Here is a 12,418-nt window from a genome sequence, read left to right as displayed (position 1 = left end):
TTTATAATTCATCAAAAAGGCCACACAGATAATGAGACGAAGTTCCTCACTGTAGCTAAATATTTCTTCCCAGTGCTGTTTGAAAACAGAAAGTACCAGGGTGGTGGGTGTGGGGGAAGCCTCACTCCAGCCCCAGGGTCTGGTGTGTCCCAGGCAGGAGCAGTGCCCAGAGCTGGGCTCTGTCTGAGGGCACCATTTATCCCCCCCACTCCAGGGATGCTCCAGCAAAAAGCACCAAGCCATAAACCTCTCCTGCCCAGCTCTGGCACAGAATTTGGGCTGAGGTGCCCAAGCTGAGGCCAAATGAGCTTCAGAAAGCTGCCAGAGCTGTCTTGGGAGCTCTGCTGCTGCCCTCTGCCACCACCATGCTTTCAGCTGGGCTGGGGTGGGAGAGTTGTCTGCCTCCAGACAGACCCAGAAAATGATGTTGGGAGAGAGGGCAAACTGGGATTGGGCTTGTTTTGTTTCTAGGTGACGCTGTGGACAGGGCTGAGCTGAGCCTGCCTGTGGCCCTGGGGAAAGAAAACGTCTGTGGGAAATGATGCTTTCACTTGGCACCGTTTCCAGTGGAAATCAGTTAGGATTTCAAAGATGTTCCCCCTGATGTGCTAAAACTGAGCTTAGAAAAACAGAGAGATGAAAGGGCAGCCTCCTCTGGCGTGCACTGAGATGTGACAGGGAGAGTGGCTGCTGCTGTAATGAGCTCCTGGAAGGGGAGGCACACACAAGCACTAAAAAGTCAAATGAGCAGGAATGGCTGTGTGCAGGGTGATTCCAGCCGTGCCAGGGCTGCCTGGGCACATGGTGCCTTCAGCCCCTGCTCCTCTGAATGGCTCTGGAATTCCATGGGGTTTGGGGGGAGTCTGAGGTGTCTGGGGAGAGAGAGAGGGAGAATTGCTGTACCCCAGAGGCTTGCACTGCATTTTGGCCACCTTCTCTCACTGCGTTTGTTCTGTTTTTTCTTTGTCTGTAAATGTAAACTGCAGAGACTTTGATACTGTAGCAGAAGAGGAAAGTGAGGCTCCAGTACTCCACTGAAAAGCTGTTAGGTTATTTCTACTCTTACAGCTGTCTTTTCCAGTCTGCTGTAGCTGTGGCTGAAGCTGTAATGCAGAGATAAGGAATTTTCCATCATGTTGTGTGAATCTGAGAGAGTTGTGAGGCTCTGTAATTCTGCAAGCTTTTAGAAGCACAATCTCTTTGTGGGGCTCTGTCTCTGTTCTTCCACCTGTATTGTGGCAAACTTGCAGGCGTAGTGTGTGTTTGTATCAATGGATCCATGTGTTCCTTTTTCCTTTTCTCCTGTTTAGTTTTGTGAATCTGTTAGAAATTAGTAAGAAAGACAAGGGAATTGCCCCATCCTTCTGTCTATGGGTTACAATGTCAAATGGAAGAAGGCACCAAAGGAGGAAACAGAACAGTGCAGAGTATGAGGGGATGGAATGTTTCCACCTGCTCTGCCCTCCCTGTGTAAGCTCTGCATCTAGTTGTAAACTAAGAATGGGAGAAGCAACATGACAGAGATGTGTATGAATGATTTGTTTATAGTTGAAAGCAGAGGTTTCCCTCTCTCCTCTGTCAGTTTGGAGCATGCCTTGTGACTTTAATAGCACTGACTGAGAGATGTGCACTCCTGCCTTGGGGATGATAAATGGCTCTCAGTGGTTAGGAATGGGACTACCTTCATCTCTGGGGTAGGCAACCAAGCTAACTCTGCACACAGTGGGGATGCAGGAGTTATTGTGGCAATAACCTGTTGAGTCACCACTTTTTATTGTACAATTATTTGTGTTCAGGTCTGACGCCTAAATAATGTGCAATGCTGAAACCTTGCAAAAGAAAGAAATGAATGCAGAGAGCATTGCTCCACATGGCAGAATGCCCCTGATGAATAAAATCTATAGCTATTTCCCTTAAGCTCTAGTTACTAAGGTTCAAAAATGATGGCTGGACTCCTCAGGGGCCGACATCTGAGTGCAGTTCAGAGGAGTAGCCTGAAGTTCAGACACTTCTCTGAAGCCTCTCATCCATTTGAATGTTGTAGGGTCTTCAAACCTGGGCTGAAAACCCTGTGAGGACACTTCTCAGGAACCCCCTGGAGCACAGAAGTGCAAAGGCATGCAGAACTGATGCCATTTCAAGCCTGAGCACAGAAGTTTGTGGTGTATTGGTAAGAAGCAGAGATTAGGGTGGAGGAGCATCTTAATGACTGGTTTCAAACAATGGGAAACCTCACCTTTGTATAAAGTATGGAGTGTGCAAGGCTTCTTAGAATAGGGAGGGCTTTGCAGCCTGTCCCTGTTTATTCAATGTTCATCTGCCTTATTGCCTATCCTGTCTAGTGTAAGGGTTAGTTATGATAACCCAGCCCGGTGTCAGCACCCTAACACAAAGATGAAACACACTCCCATGTTTGAACTGCTGGGGTTTCTCTGGGAGCTCAAATAGCACAGGCACATCCTTCGGCACACAGAGCCCCAGGGCCCAGTGCTTTTACACGGACTGAGAAACAGGCAGGGCCCTCCTCCAGGGCAGCAGCATCCACACCCCTTGGATGTGGTGCTCACATGCCTGCAGGACATGACCTGGTCACACACAGATCTAGGCTGTGGCTTTCCACAAGGCAGCACCCGTAGGAAGCATGAAAGGTTTCCATAACAGTTCCATTTTCAGTAGGAACCTTCTATTCTGAAGAGAATTCTACTACTTTTTTGTGTGAGAGTGAGTGAACAAGCAAGCCACACAGAGCCTAGCAGCTCTGGATTTCTGGATTGCATTCCTCAGCACAAGAGCTGGCAGGCTGTCAACGATAGGCTTTAAGTATGCACATATATTTTTGCAAATTGGACACTAAATGTCTTAGCAGAACCTGGTACAAATGGGAGATGTTTCCAATCAAAAGTCACCACGCTGCTGATCCAGCTCATTGCTGTATCTTGCCCTTGGTGAGTAAACACATTGAAGTACCTGGCTTACATGAGAGGACAGATAAAGGAATTGGGTGGTTGGGACCATTACTTGTTGACTCACGTGCCTCTCAAGCTGCCACGCTTCCTGCACCAGCCCTGCAGCACACAGTTCAAAATTCCAGCTTTATCCCCTTTCCCATCCCTGGTTTACCTCCAGTCTCCTGTTAGAGTCCTTTGACATCAGTGTGAGCTCTGAAAAATCTTTGTCTGAAACATTATTTAGACTATTTAGCAATTGTGTGACTACAATTGTGTGATTATGTGTCAGATCTGTGAATGTTGTCTGGGGCTTTGAAATAAAATACACATGAAGGAGCGAGGAGGAAGTGTATGAAAATCCTTGACTTGGGTTTAAACAATGATGACTAAGGATTGTCTATGCAGGAGTTTCCTGTGCAGGGAGGTAGGTTTAGAAGTGAAATGCTTTACTTAGCTGCCACTTCCATCTGCAGCGTCTGGATCTATCCCTCCCACAGGTTTCTGAGGTAGGAGCATAGCTGAGTTTTCCAGGGTCAGGAGAGTGGCACCTGAGGTGCTGTTAATGGAGACCTTGCACAGAGTGCACACAAAACTGGAAATTCATATTTCTGGGTATTGCTGAAAAATCTGTGCTCTTTAGAATATTGGAACAGAGACTGGGACAGTTCATCTGCAGTGCTTATGAGGCAGTCAGAGACGGGTGGAACATATTCCTTTATCATAGGATGCACATATATGTTTACTGTATGTCTTTAGAGCTTTGTGTTCTAAGAGCATCTTTGCTGCTTGCTGTGAGTTACTGGCAGATCTGCAGTACTTCCAAATATCTGAGATTGTTCAGCTAGCATGGTACTCTGACATTTTTAATAACTTGTTACAGAAGTCCAAAAAGGACAAAGAACTGCAAAGATGCATTCAAAATAAGTGAAATTCTGCACTTCTGGGTTGTTTATTTCATAAAAGCCATCTTGATAAGCAGGAAAATAGAAGGACAACTTTCCAAAGCAGAGGTAGGGCTGTTTCTGGCAGGACCCCTCCTGCTTCATTGGCTTTCAGAACTGGCCATGGCCTTACCTGTTCTCTGGGCTTCTGAAAATGTCCATGCACTATTGACACCATTTTGTAATAAAAGATAAAAATGCTTTATTGTGTGCCCTTTCCTCTCAATCCACTAAAACAAAGCCCCTTTTTTGTTTTGTTTTCTTGTCAGATGGTCTATGTGACATTCATCTTCCAGGCTGTGACATTAAATGCTATATTCAGGTATTAGAGAGAGGAGGAGAATGTCAACAGCAGAATGGTTTGAGGGATCTCAGGTGAACTGAGCTCAAGGTGTTGGAATGTGAGGACTGTTTTCCTCCCCCCCTCATGTTGTCTGACTCTTGCAGAGCACCAGAGCTCATGCTCCTTGGATCCATGGAGGGAAGGTGAGGAGTTGTTTCAATGCACCTTCCTGGATCCTTGATGCACTCCTGAAGGCTCTTTGATTGCAGTGTTATTTCCTCTCAGAGCTGATGTGATTCTCTCTGCGCCACAATAAAACTTAACAATCTTTCTTCCCTTTCAAGAGAAAGGAAGCAATTTAAAAAAATATATTGCCACATATATCCCCAGCTAAAAAATATATCACATTTAAACTGTTGTGGCTTTGGCTCTGCAGGCTTTCCCACATCTGAACAATGCAGTGTCATGCTCCAAACTTCATGACTTGTAAAATTCAGTGCTGAGTTGGTAACTTATATGTTGTATTTTTTGAGATGTTGCAGTGTTGTATATCATTGGAAAGAGAAAATACTTATTTGTCCTCTGATACTGAGCAGTGATTGGTAGCCATGTCATATCTGAATTACAAATATTTTAAATTGTGACACTCACCAGCAAATAAAAAAATATATTAGATTATCTTAGAATGCTTTTATGGCTCCATGTGAGTAAGTCGACAGATGGTACAAAGGCACTTGGTTATAATGTTAAAGGAATGTAAAAAATTGTCTTGTTTAAAATAAGAAAGTAAATTCTCAGAAAATTCCACAACAGTTTCACAAGTGTGCTATGTGCTGCATAGATAAAGGAGTGAATGTGAATCCTTAATGCCATGCCTGCCTTAGAAACTCAAGTAAAATCTCATGAAAGTAGTAATGCTGTCCCACATGTACACTGAGAAAACATTTGCATTCCATGGCTCTGTATCTGTCTTGAAGATCAATGCGCATATGCAGGTACAGGCCGTGTTCAGAGAGTACATGAGTTAGGGAAACATATCCAGCTGCTGTGAAATCAGGCAAAATTTGAAGCACAAATTAGGTGGAAATTTTCCAGATTTGTATTTAAAACCAGCATGCTCAAGAGCTTTGGAACTAAACAAGCCCCATCTGTTTTAAAAATTATACAGCACTATGAAACAGCCACAGTATACATTAAAATTTGGGTTGTTGTGTAAGAAACAGCAATTTCTAGGGTAGAAAGAAGTTTTCAAAAAAATTATTTTGTATGTCTCTTGTAGAAGTAGTTGATTAAATGCACTCATTGCCTTAAACAATACATAAGTTTTTCGTGTTAATTGTGAACTATTTCCAAGTGCGACTCTCTGATGGAAGTGTTCCCTGACACCTTTTGGCTGAGCTGTGTTAGCTGGTAGGTGCTGCTCAGCTAGGAGAGGGCTCTCTGTGGCACCACCCAAGCCACAGAATGGGAATGGGAATTTCCAGTGGAATGTGTATTTTCCACTGTCTGTGCATCACATAACTGTGATTCCTGGGACACAAGGAGGAGAAGGAGGTCAGGAGCAGTCACCACAGATTGAGGAAGCAGGCTTGCCTGACCTGATTGCCTTCAGTGATGAACCAACAGCATTTGTGGGTGGGTGAGGACCCTGCCTGTCATTTACCTTGACTTCAGCAAGGCTTTCACCAGTCTCCTAGACAGTCTGGGTATGTGGGACATTATATTCTGGATGGACAGAGAACTCAAAGAATCAGGTAACTTAGCTTGCTGACCCCAGGCACACCCATAGGCATGCACCAAGTGTGGCACTCTGGTATCTGTCCTGGGGCCTGTCCTGTTTGTGACCTTTACCAGTGTCCTGGAGGAGGGGTTGGAGCATGCTTTTGTCAAGTTTTCAGGTGACACCAATTTCCAGGTGCTATCTGTCTGTAGCTTGAAGGCAGAGCAGCCATTCAGAGGGACCTTGATAGGCTGAAAGGCCAGCAGGAGCCACACGAAGTTCAATAAGGATCAATACAAACTCTTCATGTGGGAATAAAAAGCCCTGTAATGGTAAAGGCTCCAAAAGGCAGAGCCAGACTCTTCACTGAAATTGGTGGAAGGATCAGAGACAGCAGGCATAAACTGTACAAGAGAGATTCACACTGAGTACGAGGAAAACTGTTTTCCCAGGATGACGCTCAAGCAGCAGAGCAGGCTGCTAGCAGGGCTGTGAAATTTCCATTCTTGGAAGCTTTCAGGACCCGACTGGACAAAGCCCTGAGCCACCTGCTCTGACCTCAGGCTGGCACTGCTTTGAGCAGCAGGTTGCACATGGAGATTTCCTGGGCTGCCCTCCAACCTGAATTACCCTCTGTGATGCTCTAAGAGCTGAACATTTGGGATTGAATATTTTTTAGGCTTTTTAGCTGATGTTAACCAGAACTGACCACGGGGGAGTCAGACCTTCATATATTATCCTGGGATTTGGTATTTCAAGTCTCCCAAAGAGTCTGGGACATAACAGGAGATGCAGTTCTGTAAAATGACAAACCTGCTGTACATTTATTGACTGAGTCTATCAGGCCTGCTCAGCTCTGTTTTCTTTCAAGTATCTCTGCTGGCTCAAACACTGGAATGTGTTGCTGTAATAAACAGGTGACCACTCATCTGGGGTTTGCAGGGGGGCATCTATATGTTCATTTTATCCAGGAGACACTATTGCCTGAATTACTGATAGTAGATTTGCTGCTCTAGCAAGAGAGGGAAGAAAACAGCAAAGTTGACTCAAAGCTCCTGTAAACAATTAGTAGTGAGTAGAGCAGGGTGTGAGCTGAGAGCACACCAGCTAACGCCCTGAATTCCTCTGTGTGAAGCAGCTGACTTCAGAAGGTGCAGTGGGGCCCTGGGCAGATGGCCCTCTGCAGGTTCAGCTGAGCACTCAGAAGATGCTACAGATGCAGGTGTGTTCTCAGTGCTGCTGCCCCTTCCTCTTTGCTGGCAGAAGGGTTTTGCCCGAGCAGGGACACCTTTGGCCAGGTAACATCAGCAGAGGTGGCACCAAGTGGCCGTGTGGTGGGTGTGAGCTGCTCCCAGGGGACTGCTGGTGTGACAGGGAATGCTCCTGTGGGCTGCTCAGGGTGGCAGAGCCAGGGCAGGGGCAGGTGCCAGCAGCACCTCACATGGAGGAGCATCTACCTGAAAAAGGAGAGGAGCAGATGAGCTGTGAGTTCACACCTCTCTCGCTGTGCATTGGCTTTGTCACTTCCAGAGGGTGATTAAATTGCTGTGTTACTGCCAGTGAACAATGGCACCCACCCACATTTCCTGAAATGTTGTACACAGGCCTTGATTATCATTGTCTTCCTCATTGACTCTCAAGAGTATGAATGTTTTACAGAAGCACAGATGTTACCCAGAAAATTCCAAAGTTGTAGAATTGCCTCATTCTTATAATGCTTTTAGCTTCACTTTGATATTTCCCTGAAGGATACAATGCCTCCTTACATCTCTTTCTGGACAGAAAGTCCCTTTTTAATGTCCTTATACTGCAGCTCTTTTTTTTTTTTTTTTTTTTTTTTTTTTTTTTTTTTTTTTTAATTTAAAAGCTTGCTTTGGGAGTTGTTTCACCTTACATGACAGTCAGTCCCCAGGAATCATTTCACTTTTATGTAATGTGCTCTGTCTCTGTTCTGTTTGTGGTGCAGAATGCTGGTGTTAATAACAATATCATATAACATATATGTTAATAACATGTATCCACTGCTTTCCTATTGCCCCTATGACCCTCCCCAAAGTCATTGGCAATTCATCATCTTGTAGTAACTCCTAATGAGCAGCATGCAAGGGATGAATTCCTGATGGTTTAGTGTGGCTGTTGAGTGTCCTCATTGTGCCTTCTGTCCTGAAGGGTTCTGTACTCTAAGGACAGCTTCCGTTCACCTGTCACCCAACTGTGACCACCTCTCCATGGGCATGGCAAGTATTGAACAGTCTCCATTTGATCAAAAATAGGCTCTAAGAGTAGGATTTCTTGATGATTATTTGTGGCAGAAGTTTGCCTGTCCCGCAGTGACATGTGAGAACAGCTCCTTAAATCACAGCACTGTCAGCAACTGCAAACATCTGTGGATGTGGGATCTGTAATCTCTCAGACCCTGACATTGCTGCTTAATCTCTTCTATTTGCAACTACACTTTTGTTTTTATTTTATTTTTTTATAGGAGTCTCATAAAATCCACTGCAGGAAGAAATCACTGCACATTTCTCACTTGAATGACAGTAGATACTGCAGGAATACATGTATATGCCTGGATATGTCTATCTATACACACACATATATATGTAAATAAAACCACAGGGAGCTCTAATGCAAACATTACCTCATACTGTGAAGCTAAATGGAGGCAACAGATACAGAGGCATGGGAAGGAGCTGTTGAGTTTTCAGGTGGTACAATAATGAAAAGTTGATGTGCCTTGTTGTCCTGGTGGTGACACCCATGAGAGCCCAACACCTGCCTCAAGGACAACACACCCAGCGAGGTGCAATCCCTCCCTATTAAAGTGCTCATTGTTTTGGAACCAAGGACTTCCTTTACTGATCAAAGAGCTGCCTCTGATTAATCAGTTTTGAATGAATTTCTAAGTTCTTATTTTTCCCTTTTCTTAGGGGAAATATTTCAAAAGCCTTTTGATCTTTGGTGATAGGCATTTAGTAAAAGACAGGTACTCTTTTACAAAAAGAACCTGAGAAGCCTTGTTGTAAAGGGTAACGTGTATCAGACAGCATTGAGAACATGTTCAGCAGGTCTGTTGGCTTCAGCAGAGCCCTGCACACTCACAGAGTTGCTCTTATGCTCATTCTTTAACAGGATCAACGGTTTTAAAAGGTAAAATCAGGCTGCTGGTCTGTGGAAAAAAAGGGGCAACGTCTACTGCAAAGGTCAGAAAATATTAATGTGGCATCTAACACTAACAGAGTACAGGCAGCAAAAATCTCTACAAATAGGCATCCTGCTGGTAACCAATTGAAATGTAGGAGGTAGTTAATGTCTTTCAATTGTAAGTGTCATTTGATCCCCAGGGAGACATTTAATGGATGGTATTTTCCTACTGAGTCCTGTCTTTTCGTTCTGTACTTCATTAGTAATGGTTCAGGGTCCTCATGTTAATAAAAAATGTATGCACTGCTTACCTGCTTTTTCCCATTTCACACAGTGTATTAGGAAAATTGATGTTTATCTTACAGAATTAAATAGAATACTTTACCTTTAATTATACGGTGTCTTCCTGTCTGCAAGCAGGTTTCCCCACTACTTATTAACAAGCCAAAGAGAAGGAAGGAACAGAACAGAAAAGATTACAGTACCTGAATAAAGTAATGGTTATTTGCAAATCAGCTTGCTGTGAAAGTTTCCCCCCTCCCCATCCAAGCTGTGTGGTCTGGATGGGTCCTGGGGATTGTTCAGAATGCAGGGCCTGTCTGGATTGGTCTGGATTGTTCAGAATGCAGGGCCTATCTGAGATATCTCTGGGAAATGGATGCCTCACTTCTGCTGTGGAGGTGGACCTGTGATATGAAACACTCATTTACCGAGTATGAATAATTTTATCTGTAAGTGGAATCTTGCAGTTGTTTGACAGGGTAGAGCATTGATATCCTACTGCCATTAAAAGGGAAGAAAATCACTCAGCTCAAAATGACACAGGTAGAGCTGCCTGGAGTAATTTCAGATTCAGAACCTGAGCTGTTTCCCTGCTGACTATACTGACCCATCTCCCTTCCCCAGGGTCAGGGGCTGGCATTCATGTTCTGATACCATCTTGGGTGACTGCTGTCACATTTTCACAATGTTTTAACTCAAATTTACTTTCTGGTAATCTTTATGAACACCCCAATAACCAGATAATTTAGTAACAGAAATATCTTACTTTAATGGTCTGACTAAATACAAAAAGCCAGTCTAACACGCAAATAGAGAGCCTCCCATGAGCTGTTCTGTGTTGATGGGGTTCAGTTCAGAAGTGCAGCTCAATCCACATTTGTGGCTGCAGTGTTCCTGCATGGGGCACTTGTCTAGGATGGCAGAGAACAGGCCATGCTGTCTGTCATAAACCATAAATTGTGACCCACAAAAATTCTCTGGATTCATTGCAAGCGAGTTCACTGAGGGTGAGAAAAACCTGATGGTGGCTACAAAGTGCTTTTTTTGCATTAGGCATGAGCTCTGCAGTGCAGGAGCTCCCTGCACATGTACAATGTGGTCCTGAGCAGTGGCTCTTGTGCTGCTCACCTTTCCATGGGGCACTTTCCACCACCGCAGGGAGCTGCCCCTCCTGTGTTTGCACTGACACATGTGCTTGAGTGCTCTGCTGGAGCAGAATCAAGCAACCAGTTTCAATATTGACTTGTTTTTGTAAAGTTGAGCATGTTGTGTTTTGTTACATAGCTTGCGGTGGTGAGAGAAATCCATTAAACTTGAAGTTAATTAGTATGGGAAGACTGTAATTTATCGAGATTGCCTGAATGGAAGTAAGGGCATTGCTATTTAATTAGCAAGTGCATTTGGATTTTTAGATTATTTTTTCCTTTTTGATTTTATTCAAAATATTGTAAGTGCTTTGCATATAAGGAAAGAAGAATAGATTAAGGACAGGCGACTGAAAAGACATTAAAAACCTATGGCATAATATTCATTTCTTTTTGCTATTAAGTGCGTGCTTTTGATCAGATAAGAGAACTTTTATTGCTGTGGTCTATTCTCATTTTGTATCTTAATTATGCCTGAAAAGATTCCTTAAATGACAAAGTCCTAATTTATATTACCACAAAGGACCAATCTTACAGAGTTATTAAACCAGAACGTGTCTGTTTGTTCCTCCTTCTGCTTCCCTGCTTCTGAGACCTTCCACTGAAGTCATGGGCACCTTCAGGTGATTTCCATAAATGTTACACTCCAGCTGTGTTTTATTCTGTGGGCTACTTTCATTGTTTTCCTTAATTTAAGTAATTGTAGATTGAAACTCCACTAACATTACTACTTCTCCAAATGAAAAATGATGGGACACAAGAGGAAATGGCCTCAAGTTGCACCAAAAAAAGGTTTTAATTAGATATTAGGAAAAATTTCTTCACCAAAAGGTTACCAAGCACTGGACCAGGAAGGCAGTGGAGTCCCCATCCCTGGAGGGCTTTAAAGGATGTGTGGATGTGGCACCTGGGGATGTGCTTCATCGGCGCCCTTAGAGGTCCTGGGGGAACGGTTGGATTTGATAATCTTGTTTCCAACGTCAGTGGTTCTAGAATTCACAGCTGCTCTCCTTCATGAGAGTGAAGCTGCTGCTGCTCACAGGATGGACCTTGTCCCTCAGTTCCTAACCATGCAGCATGTCCCACTGAGGATGGTGGGATGGGGCACTCAAGTGCACTGAGCAAAGTAGAGAAAATTCTCTTTGAGGGGCACACAGATGGATGCTCAGTCCATCCATCCATCCATCCATCCATCCATCCATCCATCCATCCATCCATCCATCCACTTGTGCAGGGACAGGACAGCATTTCGGCACAGTGGTGACCCCAACCTTCGGGGCAGTGATGACCCCGAGTGTGGCCTCAGGGTTGCACGGAGCTCCACCGCACGGTCGCTGCTATTTTTCAGGTGGCTGCTCCTCCGCCCGTCCCGTCCCGTGTGTCGTGTCATGTCCCGTCCCGTGTGTCGTGTCATGTCCCGTCCCGTGTGTCGTGTCATGTCCCGCATACCGGGTCCCCTGTCCCGTCCCGTGTGGCGGCCAGGGCGCTGAGGCGGCTGAGGGCGATTCCCGCGCGGCGGGCGCCCCCTGCCGACCGGCGCATGCGCCGCGGGGCCCGGCCTGGGCCCGGAGCCGCCCTCACTCCGCGTCCGCGGCAAAGCCCCGATCCTGCCGGGGAAATAAAATCTAACAGCGCCTTTTAAAACCCTCCGGGGAAGATAAACCCTCTGACACCTTTTAGTGCCAGCGAGGAAGGTGTTGCTTTGTTCTTGCTCAAGAGGGGTGTGTGTGTGTGGCCGACAAAATTTTCCGGCCCCCACGCAAGATGATGCTTCCTCACCTGTTTGTATATTTTTAGCAAACAAAGGGATTAATGTTCACTGATTCCAAATCACACAATTAGTTCTTTAATTAGCATTCTGCCCTCTCTTGGTTATGGATTTCTCACTGATCCTGCTAATTAATATTTTTAGTCTTTTTAGTATCTTTTTTCCTCCAGCAGGGATTTTCCTACAC

The sequence above is a fragment of the Melospiza melodia genome, chromosome 18 (assembly GCF_035770615.1).
Source record: "Melospiza melodia melodia isolate bMelMel2 chromosome 18, bMelMel2.pri, whole genome shotgun sequence".
Classification (NCBI taxonomy): Eukaryota; Metazoa; Chordata; class Aves; order Passeriformes; family Passerellidae; genus Melospiza; species Melospiza melodia.
Note: the sequence above shows the minus strand (reverse complement) of the source record.